A 12304-nucleotide genomic window follows, 5' to 3' on the forward strand; every position below is an offset into this window, starting at 1 on the left:
AGTTGAGGGGAGGGTCTGGGGGAGCTAGGAGACCCGGGGATTCTGCTGGTTCCCAAGATAACAGGAATATTGGAGTGATGGGGGAAAGATCTTTAGGTGGGGGTTTGTTAAGGTAGGTGTTGCAGAGGACAGAGAGGTTGGGCGGAGTAGGTATTCGTGGTTCAAAGGGGTCTGCGAGAGCGGGTGAGAAGAGGCGTTGTTAACCAATGCTTGGGATGTGAGTGTTTTCGAGGGCTAGCACATGGGGCAGAGGGCCAAGTAGGGTAAATTCAGTAGCCAGGGTAGAGAGATTGTAGTCCAAGTTACGTAGTGTCTGACTGAGGTTGGAGAGGAAGGAAGTGGAAGTGGCTGGAATGGAGGAGGAGTTAGGTTCAGATTGGCTAGGGTGAGAAGGTTGATAGCTTGGAGAGGGCGGTTCGCCAGGAGGGGATAATGTGGGTAGGTCCGTGTTTGAAGGAGGAGTTGGGAAGGCCAGGGGAGGGGAGGGGGGTGTGGACCAGTGTTGGGAGGGAGGGATGGACGTGGTGTGTGTTGGTCTGGTGTGGAGTTAGGGGGAAAGGGGGAGAGGTGAGGTGAAAATGTGAGGGGCGAGAGGGGATGTGATAACGATGTAATGGGTGGCAGTGTAGTTTGTGGAGGAAGGGGCAAGGACATGAGGGGTTATGGTCGTTATGGGATGGCTTAGAGGGGGAGGAGGGGTACTAGGGAGGGGGTAGGGTGTTGGAGATGGACGGTCATTAGGGGACATGGGAATTTGCAGGAGTGTGTTAGAGGAGTAGGGGGGCGGGTTCCAGAGAGGTAGGTAGAATCGGAGTTAAGGAGAGGGATGTGTCATTACGGGTAGGGGTGTCATGGGGGTGTGGAGATTATAGGTAGGAGTGTCATAGTGATTTTATGTTACACTGAAAATCCCATAACAATAATCTTAGACCAATTCCTGTTTAAATGTATCTTTTATTGGGATTTTTTGCCTTTTTCCCAAATTGAACCTTACTCTACCCAGCTATTTGTCTTTGCGGCTTCAGCTACAAAAATTGAATTCAAGCTGCTCAATCAGGAACTTCTCTGGATTCCCGATTGCGGAGCGGCATCGGACCCAAGATCACATGAAGAGATATCGGCTCAAATAGAAGTTTGAAAATAAGGGCAAAGGACTTATTGCTGACTCCAAATAGAAGACGTTCCTCTTCTACTGCATGAATATTATATAAAATTTTAAAAAGCCTCAGAACATACACCAAACTATCAGCAATCACAGAGAGCTGATTCTTGAAAACATATATTGTGTCTAAGGAGAAAAACTGCAAGGTCCTCATGAAAAAATAGGTCCTCGTGTGGTCCATTTTGGCTCACTCCATTACGCATGGTATCATGGTGGTTATGACCCAATGATTCAGATAATCCAATGTCTATCAACAAGAGATACTAATAATAAGTAAACAGATATTAAACTCTGTTTCCAACCCTAAGTTTAAGGAGCACATGGCTTTTGTGCTACTTCCTACAAATAGGCAATCGTTATAAAGTCCTGATGAGGGTGGTGCTAAAGCTGTTTGCACACCGAAACACGTCAACGCTTCTGGGGTGTTAAAGCCGAGGAACTATTGAGTCTAAGGACATTCCATGGGACATGACTACAATATAGATTCTATCGCATTAACGATATTGCTGATGATTTTTAATATGTCACTTGTTGCTGTCTCTTGGTATTTTTTATGAATTGATTATATGAAATGTTTTTATGAATTATGAAGGGTTTTTTCTCTTTTTTTAAAAAACTTTTTTAATTATTGGCTGTCATTACTGTACATTGAATAAAAATGGTGTGATTTTTATATATATGTGTGTATTTTTATAATTATATGTGGGGTTATCAACAGTATATAATTTAGAGAAGAAGCTTGTATGACAGATGCTTGATTGCTGATCAAGAGTTGGTGAGTCAATCCAAGGGAAAAATGTCTTCTTATTGTAACTATATTGGGCACCCTGTTGCTTGGATAGTAGGGCCTCTCCCCCTTTTTTTGCAATGTATTTCTGAGGGGCCAGTCCAATTTTTGTGACTAAAGGACATTATTGGGGGCTAGGGTCTGGTGAAACATGCAGAGTTTCACTTTGTGGAATTCAGGGTAGTTACCTAAAAACTGGGAGATTCTATGGAGTTCCACAAGAGGTAGAATTCAGAATGTCACGCAGCTCACACTCTTTTATATCACCGGGAGCTTGACCCGTGCTGTTCAATCAGTGCGAATGGCATCATGCGACGCACGAGACGGTCCTGCTTCTTTTTGCAGCTTAAATAGTTTTTCTACTCAAGCAGCAGCTTTCTCAATGCAAGTAGTGTGAGTAGTGTATCCCTCTTGTTAATCTGGCATCATTGGCATGAGTTTCCCCTGTAATTTTGCCTTTGCCTGCTGTGTTTTTGCTGTATGCTGGATTTAGTTTTTGCTGGTCTAGAGGATTTGGGCAATTTGCCACAGCTGTTCAGTGCCAAAGTGCAAGTGCTCCCTGTAAATTGTTGTTATATATTGGTGATTCCATGATTGGCATATGCTATCTGCTAGTCAGTTCCTTGTACACTGCACTGCGCGTGCCAAAGGCCTGTAAATCAAATGCAGCTAAGTAAGCCTGCATCACTGATTGTGCCACCCACATGAGCAGTCTATAATGGCAACTCAGATCTGCCACTGCAGTGTGTGCGCACAGTTGGTACTGTCATGTCGGCCTGGCAAGTGCACCCACTTGCCAGACCCTAACTTTCCCTTTTCTTACATGTGATTCACCTCTAAGGTAGGCCCAAGTTACGCCTGTGGGCAGGGTGCTGTGTATGTGAAAGATAGGACATGCCCTGATGTGTGTGGCATAACCTGATAGTGAAATACTGCCAATTTTGTTTTTCACTATTGAAAGGCTATCTGTTCCATAGGATAGAATGGGAGTATATTTATAACATCTTATAAATATATCTTGCCATTGGGGCAAGATCAGATGATAACGTTTAGTATGCCTGAACTCAGTATGTAAAGATGCATCTTTTAGTAAGGATGATTTTTACATTCTGTATTTGGAAATGCCACTTTTAGAAAGTTGGTATTTTCTTGGTTAGCCATCCTGTGCTAGGTTTGTGTTTTGACTAGCTGGCTTTGGAGTGACAGGAGCTGCAGATGTGCATTCTGTTCAGACTGTCACTTGGGGGGGTGAGGTGTGTCCTGCCTTTCCAAGGTGAGACAGGGCTGGGTTGAATAGACCTGGGCTGCAATGAGGATAGGGGGAGGAGACTTCTTTCACACCTGAATAGGCTTGGTATGCCTTGCACACTGCTGTCTCCACTTCCTGCCAGGAATCTGCACCAGAGAGGACAGAACTGGTTTTGGCTGGGCAAAGAGTTGCTCTGCCACCAGAGAACAAAGGAAGTTGTGCTATAAAGACTGGGGCCCAGACCCCTGCACTTTAGATCACTTTTGGGATTCAAGAGGAACCTTTTGCCAAGGAGAAGAGCTGGAGAAACTGAGGAGAGGTATGACCACTTTTTCTGGTAGCCGCATCCAGGGCAAAAGCTTCCTGCCAAGATTAGATTAGTTATTAATGTTAATCACATCTTTTTTTTTTTTATATTGTCTTTTATAAAAAAAAAAAATAAATAAATTTAAATTGTATTAGACTTCTGTATCATGTGCATTTTGATAAATTTTGTATGTAATGTATTTTATTGCTCACTTCTTTGTATGGCTTTTAATGAGCCGAATAAAGATATTTTGACTGACTGACCACTTTTTCTGTGTGCTGTCTGGGTTTGGCTTCTGTGGCTGTATCTGTCAAGGAAAGGACAAGGACTTTGCTGTGTGCTATGTTCCCGGCTTGAGGAAGATTACCAGAGGCTTGAAGTCTTGCTTCCTGTTTTTGAAGTCTCAGGGATACAAAGTCTTCACCCCCAGCTCCACTGAACTTCCTTGCTGGAAGTTCTGACCTTCCAAAAGGTCCCTGCTTCTGTTCTGGACCTCTGGAGATTGTTTCTGCTGTTGGGAGCTGGAAAAGCAATGCAACTAAGAGAAGAGTGATCCAACTACACCTGTTTCCAATGCATCACTGAAGAAACCGACACAGCGCCTGCCCGTGTCTCGAGAAATCGCTGCATGCCACATTGAGTGCACCAAACTACGAAGTCCAAGATCACTGCACCGATTCCGAGGCAAGCCCGGCTGTGTGGCAGCAAGAACTAACTCATAGTGGATTGCGGCTAGAGGAGCCTTACGCATCCCTGATCCTGAAGCATTTCATTTGGGCGCAACGCCTGCAAGAATGCCGGGAACATAGTAAGAAACCAACGCATCACCTCCCCTTCAGTAAGAAACCGACGCACCACCGCCCTTGCGTGGCAGTAAGGCACTGATGCATCACCCCCCTTGAAGTAAGGAAACTGATGCATCCCCTTACCTGGGTGTAAGGAACCGACACATCCCCTTCCCTGCAACAGTTTTTTTGTGTGAGTGTGACGCATCCAAGGTACTTTGTATGAAAAGTGTTTCATCTGCAATTTGCTTTGAACAGAACTGTTTTTACCTTTTGAAATTCATATTTTATTACTGTATTGTGGATTTTTGTCGTTTTGATCTTGTTTGGTTTAGATAAAGATTACTAATTTTTCTAAACTAGTGTGGTGCCCATTTGTAGTGTTTTTACTGGGTTGGTGTATATGTGCACACATGCTTTACACACTGCCTCTGAGATAAGCCTGTCTGCTCGTGCCAAGCTACCAAGGGGGTGAGCAGGTGTTATTTTAATAGCGTATTCCCCTTACCCTGACTAGGAAGAAGGCCCTTATTTGGACAAAGGTGCAAACCATTGCCAACTAGAGACCCCCATTTCTAACTCTTCTACACTGCAGGCATGTGTTCCATAAGCCACCCCGCCGACGTGCTCCTCCAAGACCTGTGAACCCTTAGGGGAACCTCATATTCAGCAAGCCATTTGTCAATATCACCCCCCTCACCACATAGTTGGCTAGCATGTCTTTGATTATGCAGTATGCAGACGTTCTTGTCACCTTCAGACATTATATGTAAGCTGCCTCCAATGCTGCATTCTGAGCCTTGTCTTGCTTTGGTCTCTAGTTCTTTCAGGGCCCTCTCATGATCCAGCTACATTTTCTTTTCTGCTAAGCTTCTCTCAGTCTTCTTATCCTCTTTTTTCAGTTTGGCCATTTGCAACCTCCTCTCTGCTTTCCTTCCTGTCAACTTCTCTGATGCTAGTTCCTAGAAGAAACACACCTTTCTGACCTCACAATGAGTTTCCTCTCAGTTGGTAAGGGTGCTCTTTCCTGTGGTAGCTCCTGCTCAGGGCACACAGCCATGTCATCCTTAATTCCCAAATCAAGCTCCCCTTCATGTAGGTCCGCTACATCAGCATCTGCATCCTCAGAGTCCTCAGGCTGTGTATGTATCCTACTGACATCCTCAGAGCCCGGAGAGCTCTCTGGATGTCTAGCTTTGTGGCCTTCTTTCCTATACATAGCTCTCTCTCTTTGCAGAGTTTCTGCAGCTCAGCCCAGCTTATGTTATCCTCATTGAGCCTTCATGGTACAAGGCAAAGAGGTAGGGGACTTAGATTTAGAGAAGAAAGAAAAACAGCTAAACAGAAGACTAGGGACAATTTAAACCAGCTCCAATGATCTTCAATTATTTATGGGATGGTACTGTAACACAAAGTTACCATATGGCACTGAACAAACACAAGTGTAAACCCTCACTGCTGATCACCAGTGTTAGAAATAGGCTTTTAGTTGACTGAGGTGTCAGCTGTGGTCAAACAGCAACCACAATTCTTGTCAGGGTAAGACACAAGCAAACCTTAAATTAACCTGTGCTCAACCATCACTAGTTGGCACAAAGCAATTAGGCTTATCTTAGAGGCAATGTTTAAAGAATCTGTGCAACACATCAAGCAGCAAAACACAATGAAAACACACCACAAAAGGATCTCACACCAGGTTAGAAAAATAGAGTAATTTTTGTAATCAAACAAGACAAAAACAACAAAAATCCAATTAATAGAATCGGTCGTATGCAATTTTAAGGATTTCCGTAAACATAGCTCCAAAAGCAGAAAGCGCCAACTGTGGATAGCTAGTAGCGCGGGACCGGGACAAAGTCACAAGTTCAGGAAGACCGCGATAGAGCATGAGTTGGCTTCAGGGACACAGTTCAGCCCATTGAACAAAGTAACCTAAAAATGTGGTTTGCATACTGTTGCTAGGAACCATGTCCAAGTTGTGTTGAGCGATAAATTGGTTTTAAGATGGGGCATGGTGAGGTCCTGCATCATCGTCGAGAATCTCGACATTGTGGGCCAGCGATGCAAGAGTTTGCTACAGGGATGCATAGTGCAGCAGTGGTTCTGAAGAAGTGGCGGAGGCAATTTAGGTATTTGGGACAGTTCCAATCCATTCAGCAGCAGCTACGCATCCGTTCTGCTCAAGTTTGCACTGTGCAGCAGAGGAAATGTGTTGGTTCTGCCGGATTAACAGAAGTTGGCAGAGCACCTGATGCCCACTTTCAAGGCTCTAGAACTGGGGTGGCACCACTTAGTAGGGTAGAGTCATGGATGGCAAAGTCTAGGTGCAGGTGCCTGTTGTATAACTGAGGATTCAGAACAGAAGGCCAGTCAACTAGCCCCTGGAGTCACATTGGGGTTCTGGGTGCAAGAGATGCAGGTCAAGTCCTTTTCACCTAGGAAAATGGACAGCAGATTAGAACAGCAGAGCTTTGGAGCAGGAGTCCAGCAGTACTTTCAGCAGCACAGCAGTCCTTCTTCTTGGCAGAGTATCCACAGTTCCAGAAGTGTACTGAAGAGTAGGTATTTGAGGTCCAATATTTATACCCAATTCTGCCTTTGGGGTGGGAGAGCAACTTCTAGAGGCTTCTCTTTGAAGTACATAGGTGCCCTGCCTCCCCTGCCCGGGATCTAGACTAATTACAGGGGGTATGCAGCCCTTTGTGTAGAGGCAGGATACAGCCTATTCATGTGTGAGTAGGGCTGTGTATCAATCCAGACACAAATAACCTCTCTATTCAGAGGAGCTGTTTCCGAGGAATACATATCGCCCAACTGTCAACTAAACCCAGTCATGAGAGGCTGAAAGCATCAAATGGCTAAGGCAAGAAAATGCTGGAATTTTCAGAATTGTAATTTGAAATCTGACTTCGCCATGAGTTAGGATATTTCATTATGATTTCAAAGATACCAAACATGAACTGGGTACCTGTTCCTATTTGGAAATTGCAGCTTATTAAATGTAATATGGTAACTTCATTGTTATCCTTGCAGGACTGAAAAACTAATTAAAGAGTTTTTCACGACTAGGACATGTAAAACCTAAAAGTATGTGTCCTAATTACCACAACTGAACAAAACTGCTCTCACACAACAATTTTGGCTGGAGACTTTAACACCAGGGCCCTGGGCTTTCAAACCAAAATAATTAGCCTATTCTCTGAGGCTTTTTCACTTGAGAGCCTTCTCAAAAACTACAGGCTAGCCTCCCTGCAAACCCTAAAAGAATAAAGCTGCAATGTTACATTCTTCCCACTTTCAGGAATATATCGACTAGTGAATATATTTTCAGTAGCGAATCTGTGATATCTAAATTCAGCATTTTTGAAGTAGATGATTGTGCAGAATGTGGCCGCAGACCTTTGTGAGCAATCCTGCAATTAGACACCAAGGCCTCACCTCAGGTACTCCCTCTCGGAGAATCAACAGGGAAGAACGACATAAAGTTCTCCCTAGAATTAAATAGAAATTCAGCTCAGAGAAAAGTTAAACAACTGGATTATGTGAAAAGAGGCCATTGATATGCCACTAAGCACACTTACACCACTGGAGCATTGGGATGAACGTGTGGCAGACCTTATCAAAGCCGTGTGGAGGGCTGAGGCATGCTTCAGTAAGAAGTTTCCTTATTCTACCTGAAACATTTCAAAACACAACTAGTGAATTTGTTACAAGTAAGCACAATGTTTGAAGAGCTTTAGTGGCCAAAGGACAAGGTGATAAAACATCTTAGCACGAATGGTCACCGCATACAGAGCGGCCCATAGGTGGATGGTCTGCCAACAAATGTGTCACTCTACAAGAAACCCAGAGCGATACTGATGAGAGCTGTGAGTATGCGTGAGAGCAGTGTAGAGCGTGGGGCGAGCTTCAGGTTGCAACAGTAGCGGTCCTAGTTGTGCTCGCGGTTGCACTTGCGGCCATGGAGAAGAGACAAGGTGTTGTGTGGAGATGAGGTGTGGACCCCTGCAGGGGATAGTTGGCCAACGATGGCGAGGTTCCAGCAGAGGTGGGTGAGTCCCTGTCTCAATCTCCTCGTGACCTCCTCCCCCGCAAGGGAGCCTGTACACAGGCTCTTGTTGCACTTACACTAACACTGCTATACCTACCTCCACACCCTATTTTGTGCTCTGTCCCCCCGGCCGTACCACTCGCACCACATAGTGGTGAGCACTAGCTTGCAGCTGTTATGCTTGCCCATCTGTTTGTTCTAGTATTGCCCTGCTTCGCTGGCACTGCTCCTATCAGCACCCTCCCTCCTCTGTCATTCTGCCTACACTCACCAATTGTTTGGCCTTTGTTCACACCGCACACCACATACCATCTGGTACTTGGTACCTGTCCTCCTATATTTGCCGGAGGTTGCAGGGTCACAAGGCAGGTCATAGTGGTTAGTGAAGAGTAGGAGGGGACCGGGGGGTGTCCAAACTGCAGCGGTAGTAGCTACTGGCTGCTGAGCACGAACCCAGGTCCCAGCAGAAGCGGCCAAGCCAGGTCTGGGTGCAGTTTGCAGGGGCCGGGAGTGATCCTGGTTGGGCTGGGAGTGACCCTGCTTGGGCTACCCTGGGACCTCACAATTACTGCTTAGGTCACTGAGTACTGGCCAAGAGGTGGTGGCATGGTGGCCTGACGTGTTTGGCACCTCGTTGTTAAGGCAGCCTAACAAAACAGAGTGATGAGATCCGGGGAAATAAGAAAGGTATTTCTATCACCCAAGCTAGAGAAATTCCAACGGATGGCAGCAGTGGCCGTAGGAGCTGCAGTGACCATTTTTAAACAATTTATGGTCAAGCCCCCACCACATTTATTAAGCCTTCTTCTTCCCGGACAAGACTGTGAGAGCAACAAGGAGCATCCTTCTCTGCACAGCTCTTCACATCCGCAACCCTCCTTACATCTGAGATTACTTAAAAAAAAAATCATGAGGGGTTAAGCTCACCTTCCCTCCCCAAGGTTCAGAGGTGCCCAAGGTTAGAATACTACAACAAACAACAACGGCAGCAATTGTTCACACACCGCCAATTAATAGACCACAACCACCGTTAGACGTCTCCAGTGTAAGAATAACCGCAGAATATCAGAAAACGCCCTTGGGCCAATCATCGGGGGCTCATCCAAACTCTCAGCACTTTTTACCTCGTTATCCATCTTAGTCCCAGGAAAGCAGTGCACCACATGCTTCAAACGATCATTCTTGGAGTGAAACCACTGAGTCAATATCTAATGGTCTGCCACAACAAATAGACCCCATTATTATGATGTTACAGCAACATTCGCCTCCAAGTTCTTCACTCAAACTAAAAGTTCAATCGAGGAGCTCCGATGGAATTCAGCCCTTTCACAGCCCAATGGGACAGATCACTGAGGGGAAACATTAAACCGCTTTTGCCCCAAATACCGCCTAACCCAGAATAAGTAACAACCCCAACAAAGCAACAAAGATGAGCCAAACCAAATGACCAATCATTATTGGAGCTCTCTTTATTCTTAAAGACGCAGACTAACCATCTAGTCAGAAATCGGATCCAGGTACAAGAGGCCCTACCTCCACACCTACGTTGGCAGTATGATCACAACTCCTGCAAACTTTTCAGAATACAGTCACAGCACTAAATTATCATTTAGACAAACTAGATATTCAAGTTGATCTTTTGAACACCCTAGCCCTGTTTACAGCAAGCATCAATAACAAGCTAGAGAACGTAAATAATCTAATAATAAGGGCTCCATCATCTTCAAACCTGGTCCAGTCAGTTTGTTTGTTGTTTACCAATCATTGACTGCCTTTCAGCACTTCCAGCCATTTTAAGCTGTGTCCTGGACAAAGTCAAACAACTGACTGGAGGCAGTGAAAGCAAGTGCCAGGAACAGGCCCAATTAAAGCGTGCAGGACCAAGCTCTGTTAAAATAAATTTTTACAAACTCCAGCACCATGACTAATGGGGTGACAGGGAGTGGAGAGGTAAATCCCTGCATACCATCAAATCTGTTCTACATCGATGAAGTTCTGACAGTGCCGGACAAGACCCCATTATCTTTGCAGCAGAGCCCTCAAGTTGGGAGTGACCTAATTCCTCTAGTTGACCCAGTTAACCTAGTGCTGCTGGTCCCTTTGCCACTCACACTGGCCTCACAACATCCTAAGCCCAACTCTCAATCACCCCATCCCCTTAGCAAGAGAGAAAGGAAAAGCCAACGCAAGCAAAGAAATAAGTTAACGATAAAAACTGCAGCTGAGTCTCTTAAGCTGTACCCATTGTTTAAATTACCAGACAATAAACAAGCGTCAAGTTCTAGCTCACAGAAACACAAACAGCAAATTACTACTGCAAACCCAACATTAACTGCTCAACAGTCCACTCCTGTACACCACCAGGTTCATCATGCTTCCCATCCTTGCTTAGGAAGTCCTTTATTAAACCCCCACAATGTGGCAGTAATTGAAGAATCAAAAGAGCTCTCAACTGGCATGGAAAAGGCAAACAGTCAATCACAAGTAGAGAAAACAAATTCCCCAACCAAACTGACCACCCCAACTTAATTTTCTCTTCACTCTCGACCTTAGACCCTTCGATCTGTTGCTGGAGATAACCACCTAAAAGTAACCATCAAGCACGTACCAAAGTCACTTGGGGATCCCCTGACTGGTCAGCTAGAGGCTCGAGAAAACTGTCTGCACAAACTAGGAACAGTCTCTGTCTCACCACCAGAAAACTATGATCCATTCGACTTTGGTCCTTGCCAACAGGGAGTTGCCAGTGACCCTAAGCATATCAAAATTCTCTTCGTACCTGAATACAAATCAAAAGGACAGCATGATGTCCTCAACAGAGCTAACATCATTACATTATTATAAGGAGTACAGGGATTTGATACAATTGCATATGAAGATATTGAGTATATCAAATATCTCCCTCCAGGAGGGTCACAACCCTCATAAGTAACATTGGTAACATTTAAATCCTCTATCTGCGCCCAAGCCCCCTTAGCGAGCAAAGACATCTTCCGGTCATGGGGAATTAAAATCTACCCACATCATAAACCAGGCTATCCTACAGTGCTAGCCAAGTTACCAGCTACTCAGCCAAGTTCCAGCCTGACCCTGAATGGTAACAGAATCAAGCTGTACTCAATCTTAAAAAATGCTGTAGGCGATGAAGCCACAAAATATAGATCATGGACCACACCACCAAATTTCAATAAAGTTCAAGTTTGGGGATGGTTGCCAGCAGCTCTGTTCCATAAAAGCTCAGCTTGATCAGACAGGCAATGCTCACAAATATTAAAACAAATGGAAGTTGCCAAACTTAGAGATCTTTACCCTCAACCTGTAACTCTTACCAACCCGCCGTTGAAGTCTTACTCATCTCTATGATCCTGGAACATTAGTGGCCTTCAACACAAAGTGGCCTTACTGGAGACTCGAAATTGTATTCTTAGACAAAAACTACTTGCCTTCCAGAAAACATGGCCCACTCACAACTGCCCCTTAGTAAGATACATTGAATACTGGAAACCAGCTGTAAGGCATTGCAATTACTGATGGCCCAAGGGAGGCTTGTCCATATAACTTTCTTGCAGCATAAAAGGCCCAATTGAGTTATTAAACCTCCATGAGGACTGGCTGCTTGGAGTTAAAATTAATTCATGGAGACACAGCACCCTTTGTTGATTTTCAATGTTTACATTAATCCAAGTGCAAAACAAAAAGGTCTCACTTAAACCGCTTTCTCAAAGTTCTGTGTAATCTAGCTGGGGACTTTCAGATCAAGTCCACACTTCAATCATATTGTGGTTTAGCGGAGCACTCTGTGTTGCAACTTAACAGTGCCAGTTTTATTGTAATGAATGGTAGGTTCTCAAAGGACATTCCACTAAATTGGACATTGACAAATGGTCGAAAGCATTCTTACTTAGACTACACCATCTGTAATGTAGCCCTGTTTCCAAACTTAGAAAACTATAGCATCATAGC

Source organism: Lissotriton helveticus, chromosome 10 (genome assembly GCF_964261635.1).
Source record: "Lissotriton helveticus chromosome 10, aLisHel1.1, whole genome shotgun sequence".
Classification (NCBI taxonomy): Eukaryota; Metazoa; Chordata; class Amphibia; order Caudata; family Salamandridae; genus Lissotriton; species Lissotriton helveticus.